At 42.4% G+C, this 15,919-nt stretch overlaps 1 pseudogene; it reads left to right on the top strand.

Annotated features, from left to right (window-relative positions):
• The first annotated feature begins 666 nt into the window (after nucleotides 1-666).
• On the top strand, nucleotides 667-14,988 carry LOC139182657 (nuclear transcription factor Y subunit gamma pseudogene; annotated as a pseudogene).
• Nucleotides 14,989-15,919: the final 931 nt, after the last annotated feature.

The following is a 15,919-nucleotide window of genomic DNA, read 5'->3' as shown; positions in this document are numbered from 1 at the left end:
TGTACCACAGCTTTCTTATCCATTCATCTGCTGATGGGCATCTAGGTTGCTTCCATGTCCTGGCTATTATAAACAGTGCTGCGATGAACATTGGGGTACACGTGTCTCTTTCAATTCTGGTTTCCTCGGTGTGTATGCCCAGCAGTGGGATTGCTGGGTCATAAAAACACATTTAGATTTACATAAAAATTATGAAGATACTAAAGAAAGTTTCCATATACCCTACCCACACCCAGTTTGCATGATTATTAGCATCTTACATTAATATGATGCTTTTGTTATAATTAATGAACCAATTGGTATATTATTATTATTAGATTTGTGTCTTTAACATTTGCTTTTCAAAATTGATATTATATAAGGATTTTCGTGCAATAAAGCAGCATTTAAATAAGCCTAAAGTTAAAGAAAGGAAAAGTCATAGTATGATCATATGATCATAATCATATCATAGTCACAGCTGCCTCTTGACAAGACCATAAAAGTGGTCCTTGCTCTTATTTCAACTTAAAAGAATCACTGTGGAAGGTGCCAAGGGAGGGGGAGGGTAAAGGGGGGACGTGGTGTAAACGGCATGGCTGCCACGTTGTTCTTGGCGTGGTTTCTGGCGCTCTCTGTTCTGGTTCCTTATGATGCGCGCTCCCCCTCCCCCGCCGTACCCGCCCGGGTTCTCGCTCTCCGTTCTCGGTTCTCGGTGACCCATGCTCCCCTCTCCCCCGCCATAGTGCCCAGCCATCTGCCCCGCTCTCTGCCCTGCCCCGCTCTCTGCCCCGCCCCGCTGCCCAAGTGCTGAGGCGGCTCCTGCTGGTCCCTGGACTTCCCAGTCGAGGCGTTTGTCAGAATGTCCCCAGGAGGGGGATTTGCTGGTGCTAGCAGCAGTGGTGCCCAGCAAACTCTGCATTCCTTCTGGCCTCGTGTCACGGGAGAAATCTGGAATTTAACAGTGAAAGATTTCTGAGTACAGAAACTCCCACTGGCTCGTATTAAGAAGATTATGAAACTGGCTGGCGATGTGAAGATGGTCAGTGCAGAAGCCCCTGTGTTGTTTGCCAAGGAAGCCCAGATTTTTATCACGGAGTTGACTCTTGGGGCCTGGATCCACACAGAGGAGAACCAGCACCAGACTCTTCAGAGGCATGACATTGCCATGGCAATTACAAAATGTGATGAGTTTGACTTTCTCACTGATGTTCCGAGAGATGAGTGGAAACCAGCAAAGCATCAGGAGAAGCTGCGCTGGTATGTGACTCTTGCTGAACCTGTCCAGGACTGCTGCAGGTTGGCTCAGCAGCCCACTGCCGTTCAAGTCCCGGGGCAGCAGCAAGGCCAGCAGACCCCCAGCTCCACAAGCGCCATCAAGCCTGGGCAGATCATTGTTGCACAGCCTCAGCAGGGCCAGACCACACCCGTGACCATGCAGGTGAAGAAGGTCAGCAGGTCCAGGCCCATCCACACGGTCAAGCCCAGCAGGCCCAGAGCGGCACTGAATGGACCGTGCAGGTGATGCATCCCGAACACAGGCAAGATCCAGCAGATCCCGGTGCCCCCGCATGGCGGCCAGCTGCAGTGTACTCGCTTAGCCCAGCCTGTAAGGGGGCCCTTAAGCACCCCACGTGGTGCCGGGACAGACTCAGACGCGTGCCACCAGTGCTCACAGATCACACAGAGGGAGAGCCAGCAAGAGCAGCAGTTCAGCCAGTTCACGGACGGAGGGAGGAACAGCATGCAGCAAGCTCAGGAGCTCAGAGCCAACTGGAGAGACAGCCTCCAGAGAAGTGGAAGCCAGGAAGTTCCAGAGACCTGGAAATGCAACTCCCCCGCACCTCTTCCCCGCTCACCACACACACCCTCTCCCCACATACAGGGCAGTTGCCTCCTGTGTTGGTTGCTCCCAGCCCCTGCAGAGCTCCACTTCCCCTCCTCCCTCCGTTGCCTTGCAGTAGCTGTTGGGTTATCTGGGGCCCCAACCAACTCCAAGGCCTCTAGGAAGCTGCATGCCTCTCTCCCCAGGGTGACCTCACCCTCTCCTCCCCACCCCTTGAAACAGCTCTACCAGATCCAGCGAGTCACCATGCCTCCCGGCCAGGAACTCCCCTAGCTGGTGTTTATCCAGTCAGCTGTCCAGTGCTCTGACAGGCAGAGCCCCCAGGTGAGCCGTGACGTGATGGCGGGCCTGAGCTGGCAAGGCCAAGGACACCCAACACAATTTTGTGCCATTCCGCCCCAGGTGGTGGGCACTGCCTCCCTCCACACAGGACCCTGTGGACCTCAGTGCCTCCTGCAGGCTAGGTCTCTGGTGTAGTAGGTCCCATGCTTGAGGGCCGAGATTTTCCAACAGAAGGATGGAAGATGTAATATTTTTTTATTTCCTTTTTTCCCTTTTTTTTCCTCCAGGCAATCAGTATTTCACTGTGTTGACCTGTGTGTCCAATGCTATGATATGAAAATATTGAATAGCATATTTATGACATTTTCTCAAAGAGTGTGGCTGAAGAAATATTTCTTTTATTTTTCTTTTTTTGGTTCTTACCACCACTTCTTTTAGGAGTAGATCCCTTTGGGGCTGTGTGTAATCTCCTGACTCTTAGATCAGCTGTTGCCTCAGGATTCGCCACCTTGTTCTGCCCTCAGGTAAAGTTAGGTGATGTGTGTAGCTTCCTTTCCTCTACTGCTCCTCTCCCCAGGTCCCTGCTCCTGCCCCAGAGCTCCTTGGGTTTGCATTCAGAGGCAGTGGGAACATTCCTTGTATTTAAGAGACTCATTTGTCATGGAGAGTGGATGGTTTCATTCCCAAACCCTTCTCTTCCAGGGACCCAAGGAGACTAGAACTTTGTGCATTTTCCCTCTCCCTCACGCCCCTCATTTTTAACTTTATTTTATTTTTAAATGCATTGAAATTTGTGACAGTCTCCTTTGCTGCATGGACTTCAAACTGCATGAAATGCAGTAAATCTCATTTTAGATTAAAAAGAGTCAATGTGGAGGATAACGTACAAGATGACAGAATTTGGAAGCATTCTATTTTTAGGAAATGTCCATTAGCAATTACTTAACATTTTTCACTGTTACTGCTGAGAATTGACCAGTCTGTTTTCCAAAATATGTTGTCCTTTTCTTCTTATATTTTTGTTCCAATTCTGCTAAAAGTCTTTTTCTAATTTTGAATTAAAATACTTTAAAATAACTTATCTTAATTTTTTTCCCCCCTGCTATAATCTTTAGAAGTTATTGCCAAACCGACTTGCAGTGCTCCTTGGATTGACTTTTTCTACCTCTTGACTAGTTTCCTAATCAGCTCTCCTGGGAGCAGTTTACTGGCTGAGGGATACTGTTTAGGACTGCTGTCCTAAAAAAGTTGAGAAGATGAAGATTACCTTTTCAGTTTTTCTTTTTTCCTTCTTTGGTTTCTTCAATTCCCAAGTGTGGTCCATTTGTCTCTATGATGGACTCCAGTGATCCTTGCTTCCAGGTATTTCTCTCCCTTTGTTTCTAAACCATAGAATATGGGGCAGTTTTGAGGGGATGTTATTTCTGTGATTAAGCTAGAAAAGATTGTGAATTCCTGGCAGACTTTCTCTCTCTTGGCAGCTTTGATGAAATAAATTGCAGCGGTGAAGAGGCCCACGTGGCCAGGAACTGGGGGTTGCTTCTGGTCAATAGTCAGAAAGGAACTGAGGCCCTCAGTACTGCAACAATTATTCCTGCCAATAACCATGTAAATAAGCTTGAAATTGAATCCTTCCCCCATTGAGCTTCTGGTTGAGACCCTAGCCCTAAGCAACGTCTTGGTTATAGTCACATGAGGGATCATGAAGCAGAGGACCAAGCTAATACACATCTGTATTTCTGACCCACAGAAACTATATTGTTTCAAGTTGCTAAATTTTGGGCCAGTTTTTAAACACAGGAATAGGTAACTAGCATACTAAGGGTTCCTTCACTTTGAAGAATGTGATGAGTCACAAACAAGTCACTCTTTTCTCAAGATAATAAGAATAACATATAATTATAAAAATTCAGACTTTGTGACCCCTAAATAGAAGAGATGTTTTTAGTCTTTTTTAAAGTGTTAAAGCGAAAAAGAACTAAAGAGCCTCTTGCTAAAAGTGAAAAAGGAGAGTGAAAAAGTTGGCTTAAAAGTCAACATTCAGAAAACTAAGATCATGGCATCTGGTCCCATCACTTCATGGGAAATAGATGGGGAAACAAACAGTGTCAGACTTTATTTTTTTGGGCTCCAAAATCACTGCAGATGGTGATTGCAGCCATGAAATTAAAAGATGTTGCTCCTTGGAAGAAAAGTTATGACCAACCTAGACAGCATATTAAAAGGCAGTGACATTACTTTGCCAACAAAGGTCTATCTAGTGAAAGCTATGGTTTTTCCAGTAGTTATGTATGGATGTGAGAGTTGGACTATAAAGAAAGCTGAGCACCGAAGAATGGATGTGTTTGAACTGTGGTGTTGGAGAAGACTCTTGAGAGTCCCTTGGACAGCAAGGAGATTCAACCAGTCCATCCTAAAGGAAATCAGCCCTGAATATTCATTGGAAGGACTGATGCTGAAGCTGAGACTCCAATACTTTGGCCACCTGATGTGAAGAACTGACTCATTTGAAAAGCCCCTGATGCTGGGAAAAATTGAGGGTGGGAGGAGAAGGGGACGACAGAGGATGAGATGGTTGGATGGCATCACCAACACAATGGACGTGAGTTTGAGTAAGCTCTGGAAGTTGGTGATGGACAGGGAGGCCTGGCCGGTCTATCGGACATGACTGAGTGAATTGAACTGAAAGTGTTAACAGTAAGAGATCTCAGAGGTGATCTGGTTAATGTTTCTCTAGTATTACATAGGAAACGGAACTATTGATTTTTCCTCTAAAATTGGCTTTAGTCCCAATATTCTTTATTTTTTGAAAGCCCCTGGCACTCAGCCTGTAAGCCTGAAAGATCAGAAATTTAGGAGTTAGCCTCGATTCTCTCCTCTTGTGTGTGTCTGCAGTTCCCTCCTCTTATGCATGCATGCTCAGTCATTCAGTCATGTTTGACTCTTTGTGACCCCTTGGACTATAGCCTGCCAGGCTCCTCTGTGCATGGTATTTCCCAGGCAAGATATTGGAGTAGGTTGTCATTTCCTACTTCAGTGGATCTTCCCAACCTAGGGATTGAACCCAATGTAGGAGTTTTGGCAGGCAGATTCTTTATCACTGAGTCGTTCTCCTTTACTACTGAGTTCAGTTCAGTTCAGTTCAGTTCAGTCACTCAGTCGTGTCCGACTCTTTGCGACCCCATGAATCGCAGCACGCCAGGCCTCCCTGCCCATCACCAACTCCCAGAGTTCACTCAGACTCATGTCCATCGAGTCAGTGATGCCATCCAGCCATCTCATCCTCTGTCGTCCCCTTCTCTTCCTTTTTGTTCATGGGGTTCTCAAGGCAAGAATACTGAAGTGGTCTGCCATTCTCTTCTCCAGTGGACCACATTCTGTCAGATCTCTCCACCATGACCCGCCCGTCTTGGGTTTCCCCCCGGGCATGGCTTAGTTTCATTGAGTTAGATAAGGCTGTGGTCCTAGTATGATTAGATTGACTAGTTTTCTGTGAGTATGGTTTCAGTGTGTCTGCCCTCTGATGCCCTCTTGCAACACCTACCATCTTACTTGGGTTTCTCTTACCTTGGGCGTGGGGTACCTCCACCTAAATAACACATCACCACCAAGTCTACTAATTCTGACTCTAAAATATGCCTTAAATCTGTCTACCTTTTCCCATTGCCACCACGCTGATCTAATTTATCTTGTTTCTCACTTGGAACTGCTACCAAGTGAGAGCAGTTTGTGGTAGGCTGTATAATACTTCTCCTCCTATCTCCCCAAAGATGTGCCGTGTTAATGCCCAGAATCTGTGAATATATTACCACACGTGGCAAAAGGGACTTTGCCGATGTAATTAAGGTTACAGATCTTCACATTATCCTGGATTATCTGGATGGGCCCAACCTAATCACATGTGTCCTTAAAGGCAAAGAATATTTCTTGGCTGAGTCAGAGGGATGTAATGGAACAAAAAGGAGGAGAGATTTGAAGAATGAGAAAGACTCAACCCACCATTGCTGGCTTTGAAGATAGAGGAAGGAGGCCACAAACCAAGGAATGTGAGTGGCTTCTAGAAGCTGAGAATGTCTGAGCTTACAGGGACAAGAAAACAGGGAGCTCAGCTCTACAGCCATAGGGAACTGAATTCTGCCAACAACCTGAATGAGCCAGAAATTGATTCTCCCTTTGAGCCTCCAGAAAAGAATGCAGTCCTGACGAGTGTAGCTTAGTGAGACATGTCAGACATCAGACCTGCAGAAATGTAGGATAGTAAATTTGTATTGTTTCACCTAATAAGTCCGTGATAGTTTATTCTAGCAGCAATTGAAAACCAATGCAATTTCTCTGAATTCTTCCTAAGTATTCCTCTAGCTCTTAAAATTCTTCTTCACAGGATAGCCAGAATGAACTTAGAAAACAAAAAACAAACAAATTTTGGGACTTCTCTGGTGGTCCAGTGGCTAAGATTCTGTGCTCCCAATGCAGGGGACCCAGGTTTGATCCCTGGTTAGGGAACTAGATCCCACATTGCCACAATGAAAAGATCCTGCATGCTGTAACTGAAGATCCCATGTGTTGCAACCAAGTTGAAGATCCTGAGTGCTGCAACTAAGACCTGGTGCAGCCAAAGAAATTTAAAAAAATTATATATATATATATATATATATATATATATATATGTTGTTTTGTTTTGTTTGTTAGTTGCTCAGTTGTGTTCGACTCTTTGTGATCCCACGAACTCTATGTGGCCCGCTAGGCTTCTCTGTCCATGGAATTCTCCAGGCAAGAATACTGGAGTGGATCACCATTCCCTTCTCCAGGGGATCTTCCTCACCCAGGGATCGAACCCTGATCTCCTGCATCGCAGGCAGATTTTTTCATATTTTAAAAAACAAAACAAAATTTTGTCAGGTGACTTCCCAGTTGAAACTCCTTTCCATTGTGTTTAGAATAAAGTCCAAGCTCTTTTCTGTGACCCGGAAGCCCTGCATGCCCAGTCTCTCCAGTCCTGAAGTCAGGCTTCCTCTTCCATCTCACTGGCCTTTTGATTCTCTGAACTTGTTAAGCAGTTTCACACCCTGGGGTTTTCACAGATGCTTAGTGCTCTTCACATGCAGTCTCCTTCTCATTCTTCAATTATCTTCTTAAATGGTGCTAATAATATTTAATGATGTTAGAGAGGCCAAAGTGGCTTTTTCTCACTATCCCATTTAAATATGCTCCATTTTTCTTTATTTTACATTTAAAAAACTATTTCCTTCATAGTACTCTTCTTAACACAAAATCATGTTTGTTTATTTTTTGCGTATTTATTGTCTATTCTTTCAACTAAACTCTAGACTCAGGGAAACTGGGATGATGTTTATTTTGTATTCTCAATACCCAGTGTGCTGTCTAGCACATAGTAGATGCTCAATAAATAGTTTTATGAGTAAATAAATGGATACTGCTTCAATGGGATGTTTGTAGGCACTTTTCCAGGGAAATGGTTTTAGAGTCAAACAGGTTTGGGAAATTCAAAATTAAGCACAGTTAAATAGATCTTTTTACTGCTAGACTTTGCTGAGGCTTTAATTTGCAAGCAGATTATTCACTGCTAATGGGTCCTCAGTCTCTAAATGGGAGCAACTGTTTGTAGCTTTTCTCCTGTTTATTTGACCTGGAATTTCTTTTGCTTGGGGCACCTCTTAGGACAAGTGTTCTGTGATATGTCATTTGGCAAATGCCAGTGTATTTCAAGATCCCCACTTTGTTTTTTGGGTGTGCACCTTGCAGCATATGGGATCTTAGTTCCCTGACCAGGGATCAAACCTGCGCCCCCTGCATTGGAAGTGTGGCATCTTAACCACTGGACCAGGGAAGTCCCAAGATCGTCACTTTCTAGACAGGGAAACTGTGGCCCGGGAAGATTCTCTGACTTGCCTCGGTCTATTCTGTGAGTTTTTGTAGCAGTCAGGGCTTTCATCAAAGTCTACATTTTAAAGAATGTCTATAGCATCTTTAAACGATTAGCTGAATCAATAAGAAAAGTATTGGTTTAGAGTGAAAATTATAGATGAGAGTTAGAGCAGACTATATCAAGAAATTTGGCCTTCTTTGGAAATTGACATTTTTTGATAAAATACCACAACAGAGAAAAAGTTATTCAGATCCCATAATTTAAAATTTAAAAATGCTACCACACCCCTTAACCCCTGCCCAGATCAAAACAAAAATTCATACAATCTAGATTGCTCTAGCTGCCCAGGAGAGGAAGAAATCAGGCAAGGTCTGACTTTTATTTACTTCCCTGATTGCTATGTTCTTGTGGAAATTTTTGTGTGGGAATTCTGAGAGTGTCTGAGAGTAGAATCCAGATGTTCACTTTCAACATAGGGAATGAGTTGAGTGTTTAAGTGCCTGGCTTTGGAATCCTACAGCTGTGGGTGAGAGACCTCCCTCCATGTCTTACCACCTGTCACATGTAGTACATTATACCAAACCACTCCAAGCCTCTCTTTTCTGCAAACAGAAATAATATAAATTCCATCTTGTGCAATTGTGCAGATGAGATGATGCATGTAAAGAGCTCAGCACATTGCCTGGCCCCAACAAACACTTGTAAATGTGAATTAGTATTTTTAGGAGAAAGCTGTTGATGAGCATTTGTGGGATTTTTGAAAATACTGAGATAGGTTTCACAATTACTCATTGTTGTCCATTGATTGATTCAAGGTCTCTTTGTAAGACTGTGGAATTTGCAAACTATGGCCTCTGCCTTGGTTTTGAAAAATACCAGCTAAGAAAGAATAGAGTCCACATAAAGTTTCCATCTAGTTCACTTCCTGATCACTTAGTATTTTGCCTGTAAATGTTGAGTAAGATTCTTGGATCTAACGCAGCATAAACACACACTGGTCATGATTTAATGATAAGCAGCATAGTTAACACCTTGTATCACTAAGGGGTTGTTTCTCAGCTTTGATAGGGCAGATTCAGAGTGCCTTTATTAGGACTTAGAGTAGTCTTCTTCCTAAGGCATGGTCTTTCTAGGGTCTGTCAAATGCTCAGAGTGTCTAGTGAGCTCTCTCTACTTTGGCAGATTGAAACTTGAACATTTCCAGATCTTGTGTGAACTGTGGTAGTTGTTCAGCCCATAGGTCCCTATAGTTGTTCTTTCCCTGGCTTTGTGGAGTCTTGTTCTATGCATCTGTTGCCTAGTATTCAGCCAAAGACTCAAGAGGGCCCCTGTGCAGGTTTCTGGAACTCCTTTTATTTCTTTATAGCACTTTTTTCAGGTTGGAATTGTGTGTTTGTACACACAAATTACCCAGCCCTTTTCTGTCTAGTACCGTGCCCCATGAATTCCAGCTGCCTCAGTGGCCTTGAATTCTGATCTGTTTCCTCCCACTCCACACTGAGATCTGCAAAGTACTTCCAGGCTCACCTTGTTCATTTCCCATCTTTCAGGGATCATATTTTGCCTGTTGTCCAACATCTGAAAACAGTTATTTCATATGTCTTGTCAGGTTTAATAATTTTAAGAGGAAAATTTCTCTGTGGTGACCAGAAGCATTAGTTGCTCTGTTGTGTCTGACTCTTTGTGACTCCATAGACTGTAGCCCACCTCTGTCCATGGGATTTTTCCAGGCAAGAATACTGGAGTGGGTTGTCATTTTCTTCTCCAGGTGGCCAGAAGTGGAAGTCCTTTTCCATTTTTAGTCCTCATTACTTTACCGCAGGATCTCTACAATGAAGAATCTCACCTCAGTGCTGTAGTGGTGAGAAATTTGCTTTCACACCATACACAAGTTTCTCTTATGACTAAGGGTCTGAGCAGGACAGGTGTAGGGTATGGATCAGAGAATCAGTCTATCATCAAGAACAGAACGAAATTAACTCATCAATAACTGAAGGAGTACATGTAGCTGTGTGCTTGATATATTTAAGATTCCAGATCATATAGATGATAGCCTATGTGATGGGTTCATTTCTGAACTCTTTTCTAATAAACCTTTATTAGAAACAACTTACTGATTATATTGGTGGTAATTGGAATCATTGTAATCTATGCTTATTTTCATGCTCTATAGCTAGAAAGGCTTGAATCTATCAGAAAACGACAGGGCTTTCCTATGAGCAAAAACCTTCAAGGTACAGAGTCATGCAAGAAGGCATATTTTCTTTAGTCATCATAAGCACATTAATTATAATGAAATAAGCTAATAATATGGGGCTTCCCTGGCGGCTCAGTTGGTCAAGAATCCCCCCGCAATGCAGGAAAGCAGGAGACCAGGGTTTGACCCCTGGGTCAGGAAGATCCCCTGGAGGAGGAAATGGCAACCTACTCCAGTATTCTTGCCTAGAAAATTCCATGGACAGAGGAGCCTGGTGGGCTACATTCCATAGGGTCACAAGACTCAGACACAACTTAGTGACTAAACCAACCAATCAACAAAGCTAATAATATATTTCTATGCCAGTTTCTTCATATATTAACTTGAGTGAGACAATCACATATCGATATCTTTCATAAAGACGTATCAACAAGAATGGGCTATTTCATCCCATAGTATGACTAGGTAAAGAAAAATGCAATAAAATATGATTTAAAGGGCCTAAAGGCTTTCAGTCATAAAAATTGAAAAAAACTCAAGAAAAATAATTAGTTTGTTTTTCTTCTTGGTAGGTGGTAGGGACCCACTGGTGAGAAGATGTTCATTAGTAGGTTTTTGCTGCTAAGAATGTTTGCTGGCATCAGTGTAGAATGTTTATCTTTGCTTGCAAGTGATATTGCCTGTATCATGAATAACTATGAGGAAAACACAAAAGGAAAATTCCTAAATTTAAATTTGTGTATATATATTGCAGTTCTGTGTTTCAAGTGTCTAATGCCTATTAATTCAAATGCCATGATTTTCTTTTCTTCTCCACGATCATTTTGACTTGGATGAGTTTGGAAAAGCATTTGCAAGAAGATAAAACATCTTTGTTTTATGACTGGTCTGTGGGTCTACTGACTCTAGCCTTCTTAGGGCACTGAAATTTGAGAATTTCCTATCTATTTGTAACTTCAAATAATCTTTAAAAAGGAAACTGCTTTGATGTTTGCCTTTTCATTCTTTTGAGCGTGTAACTTTCTTATGCTAATTGTCTATATAATAATGTGCAATCATCTAATGAAGACGATGGAGTAGTTGGTATCATCCTCCTTTTACAGAGGAGGAATCAGAGGTTGGATGGAAGGATTTGGGAATTTGCCCATCATCACCCACAGACAATTAAGTGTCTTGATCACTAAAGAGTAGGTCTAGTAGAACGAGCACTGGTTGAATAGGAGGAAAAGACTTAATTGTAGTTCTTTCCCTGTCCTCAATTTAGGCTAATTTCTTATCTGAGCCTTATTTTCCTCATTTACAGAATACTGGGATAGGATAGGCAAGCTTCCAGGGCCTTTCAGCTGACATGTTATGGTCATTTGACTCCCTTTGACTTTTCTCCCAGAGTACATTACTTCCTTGGCCTTTTATCTGTAAATACCTGGGTCACGTTTGATTTGCATTTCTCCACTCTGCCTGTGCCCCAGTGATACATTTTTTTTGACTGTAAGTAGTTTTGCTGACCCCACTCCAGTACTCTTGCCTGGAAAACCCCATGGATGGAGGAGCCTGGTGGGCTGCAGTCCATGGGGTTGCGAAGAGTCGGAGACGACTGAGCGACTTCACTTTCACTTTTCACTTTCATGCACTGGAGAAGGAAATGGCAACCCACTCCAATGTTCTTGCCTGGAGAATCCCAGGGACGGGGGAGCCTGGTGGACTGCTGTCTATGGGGTCGCACAGAGTTGGACACGACTGAAGCGACTTAGCAGCAGCAGCAGCAGTTTTTCTGAAAAGCTTAAAAGAAAAAAACATTTAGTCACATAGCCTGTGTTAACTGTGTGATTTAGAAGCTGTCTGGTTGACTTTCTCATTACTCTTTTAATATTTTACTATTGTAATAAATGGTGTTTTTATTACAAATTTACCTAAGCTTATGTAGTTCAACTAAAGTATGGGAAAAGCCATCACTGTATTTTCAGATTCGGTCACCTGCAAATCCCTAAGTATTCACCATTGTTTTCATTACTAATCACTTTTGTGATCATGGCTCTCATACTACCCTTATTACAATATGACAAGGGAAGGTAATCAATAACTTACCTTCCTTACAAAGATAGGGCTAGAAAAGAAAACTAAAGAATGGTTATTTCCATGCTGTTTTTTATATTCCTGAACTTAAGGACATTATGTTGAAGTATTTCAAGATAAAATATGTGCTTCAAAGTCTTCAAAATAATTAAAAAATATAATTGTAAAATAATGAAGAACTGCTAAGACTATTGGACCTTTCAACTAGGTTCTGAAATGCATACCAAAGTTTCGTGTTTTTGGAGCCCATTTCCGGACTTTTCTGTGACTGATAAGTCTCTACTTTGCTATTAAAATTGTGATTTCAGTTTCAGACAGTTGAGCCATAAATTGCTGAGATCTGGGATAAATGGCCAATTATATTAGAACAAATGTCTATTGTTTTATTTGGGGAAGGGGAGAGTTCACTGTACTACTTACTTAGAGTGATTATTTCAAATTTTCCTCCTGAAGAAAAAGTCCATGCCGTATTTGTGGAAATGGTTAAGTGACCACAAGAACGAAGAATTCGGGGATGATTTAGTGCAGATCATCTTGCAGGTTTCCCGGCATGAGCATTTTAAACAGTCCTATGTTGTGTCCAAGTTTGCCAAAGTGTAATCTGTGAGCAATTGAGGCAAAATGAAAATCAGAAACCTAGGAGAGTAATATTGTTTTGGAATTGTTAAGCAAAAGACCTTGGTTTGGGTTGTTACGTCTGGAACCAAAATGTCACATGTGGCATACATCACTTGAAGTTTATTATTTTAACCTTTAGGCCTCCTTGTTGAAAATGTATGCTATTCTGTGCCTTGCATCCCGGTATAAGCATTTCTATTCTATTGTATGTGAGTCTGTGCCAGCTACATGGTGAGCATGGTGAAACCATAGCTTGGATGGCTAGAAGGGCCCCTCTGTGGTTCCGCCCTTTTACTGGAACTGCCAAACCCAATAGGTTCGAGGGGGTGCTTAAAAATGAAAGCATGGCACCAGGTAATTGAAACCATTCCCTACACATCTGGGGAAAAACCCAATCTAGTCACACTCTCTGCTGAAAAAGAAATCATCCCACGCTATTGCCAGGAGTTGCAGGAAAGTAAAAGTGGTGTCATTTTACGTTTACAGAAGCATTTAGCATTTTCTCGGACAGACTCAAAAGCTTGTGGTTACAAAGTGTGAAATTCTTATTAAAATTCCTCATGAAATCAACAGGACCCATGTCTGGCAATTGTTCCAAGGCCTCCTTTCTTTCCATTTGTACATTGTGGCAGTTATCCTACTGATCCATTCTCTTCTCCATAGCAAACAAACCTACCCTACTTTCCCATTCATTTGCTAATTTGTCCTAGTCAGGAAAATTTTAATTTGTCATTCATGGTAAGTTTACCCTCAATGCCATGGCCTCCTTCATGCTGGCAAGAGGCAGATTGCCCTCTGGGATTAATCAATGGTTTTGACCCCAACAGAAGAGCTAGGTATGATGACAGGGAGTGTGTGTTTTGCTTTTAAATCTAAATAAAGATTTATGGATTCAGAATTTGATATCCTTGTGCAGAATTGTGAACCTTCCACATGCAGTCCAAAGTTACTTGCCAGCAATGGATTTGTATGTCCTCCAACGTTTCATGTTGCTTTCAGTGATAATAGTAATGCGACACTCTATTTCTGAGCTTCTTTCACTATCGTGGTTATTCTTACAGTAATAGCTTTTGGGACAGATGGGGTAGGAATTATTTCTTCCACTTTGAAAATGAAGATCTTCAGGCTCAGAAAAGTTAATAGCTTACTCAAGGTTGCACAGCTTGTGAAAGTTGGACTTAGCTGTCAGACAGGTCTTCTCACCTTGAATCCTATATTTTTTCCATTAGCATGTGGTACCTCTTAGGTTTGTTACATCGTCTCACCAAAGAAAATTTTATTTTGGACAAGTTTTCAAAGCAGTTTTGATGGAATGTGTTCAAATGCTGTTTACATGGAACCGACAGCATGGAAATGTGGGATTTCTCAATCAGGATGGTGCTTGTTATCTTGGAATCCTGGAACTGTCGAGGATCAGTGTGAAATGGTTTCATCCTTCTCTGTTTGTCTAAGCGGAATAATTTGCCCGTTCTTTTGCTCTTGTACATTCTTCTATTTATAACATAGGTAGTCATGTATCTGTATATTTCTACATCTCAAATGTAAGCTCCTGATGCCCAGTTATCATCGTATTCATCTCTGTATGCTTCATTGAACTTTTTTCCAGTGTCTTGCATGACGTAAATACTCAGTGAATATTTAGTAAAAAGAATCAAAGATGAGATAGCAGGGTTTCAAGAGTCCAGATGTACTTCTGTGTACCATTTGTATCAGTCCTGCCCCGTATAACTTTCTGCAGTGATGGAAGTGCTTCATGTTTGAGCTGTCCAACACAAGAGCCATTAGTGGCTAATGTGATTTGGGAACATAATTCTTTAATTAATATAAAGTAATTTAAATTTAAATAGCTGCATGTGGCTGATGGTTACTGTATTAGACAGTGTAGTTCAAAATTTTCATGTATTTGAATGTTGTTGGATCTCTCAAATCTGACTGTATTTAGGTCCCTCCCTATATACAGGTGATTTTCACTATGTTTTTGGTGGGGTTGCAGAGCCAGTAAGGTGATGAGGGGTGCACAGAGACTTTCCCTTGCACCTGAGGTGGAGGTCCTCCCTGCCCTTTGAGCCCCTCCGCCGCCCCCCCCCCCCACCCCCGCGCTGTCCTGGAGTGTTTTCTGGAAAGCGGGAGTGACTTGTCTCTTGGAGTTGCAAAGTGTTGGAATGGGCTCAAGGAGATGACGGTGGGGATTTCTCAGTTCTTGAGGGTCAATGTTATTTTGTCTGGATCTGTAGGAGAGAAAATGTCCATCATTTCCAAAAAAAAAAGCAAGTCTGCAGTCAGAAGAAAGAGGAGGGTAGGCAGCTAACATTTGTCGAACAGATTTCCTCATACACAGTCTGGGTGCTGGTCCACTTGGGCTGAGAATCTTTAGGCTTTGCCTCTCTCCTTAACACAGAAGGCAGTATACATCACCTGTAACCATTAATTTCTGCATTTCTTCTTGTTGTGAAACTTTTAAATTCCTGCTCTGAAGATGTCAGCTAGGAATTAATAGAAAAATCTCCCCCCATCGCCCTTCCCCAGCAGTAGCAGAGACTGCCCAGGAAGGGAGAGATGCTGTTCATGCAGGGTGGACCCTTTTGATCTCCCCGGCTTCTAAGAACCCCCATTCCTCATCCTATGGCTTCAGCTAACTGCTCTGGAGGAGGCAAAAGGTTAAACACAGAGAGAGGCAGGAGTGAAATGGCAGCCAAGTGGGAGAGCCCAAGTAGGTCATTGAATAGGTATCTATGTGTTATGATGTGATTCCGGTGACGAGTTCTTTCTCAGGATGTAAACAGGGTTATAAAAACAGAGTTTTGAGATCTTTGTGCTCTGTTAGAAGTAAAACAAATATTTAGGAAATGGCAGTAGGTGCATTGTTAGTAGCTACTATCAGTGAATCCTAAATTTCAGAATTAAAACTTGAAATTTAAGGACTGGCATCATTATTTGTGAAAGGACTTGAGAGTAGCTACTGAGATTCAAAACGCAGGATCTGCCCTGAAGTGCTTACTAGCTCAGGCTGACAAAACCAGTAGATATTAATATTCTG

The sequence above is a fragment of the Bos indicus genome, chromosome 4 (assembly GCF_029378745.1).
Source record: "Bos indicus isolate NIAB-ARS_2022 breed Sahiwal x Tharparkar chromosome 4, NIAB-ARS_B.indTharparkar_mat_pri_1.0, whole genome shotgun sequence".
Classification (NCBI taxonomy): domain Eukaryota; kingdom Metazoa; phylum Chordata; class Mammalia; order Artiodactyla; family Bovidae; genus Bos; species Bos indicus.
Note: the sequence above shows the minus strand (reverse complement) of the source record. Positions and strands in the feature narration are given on the sequence as shown.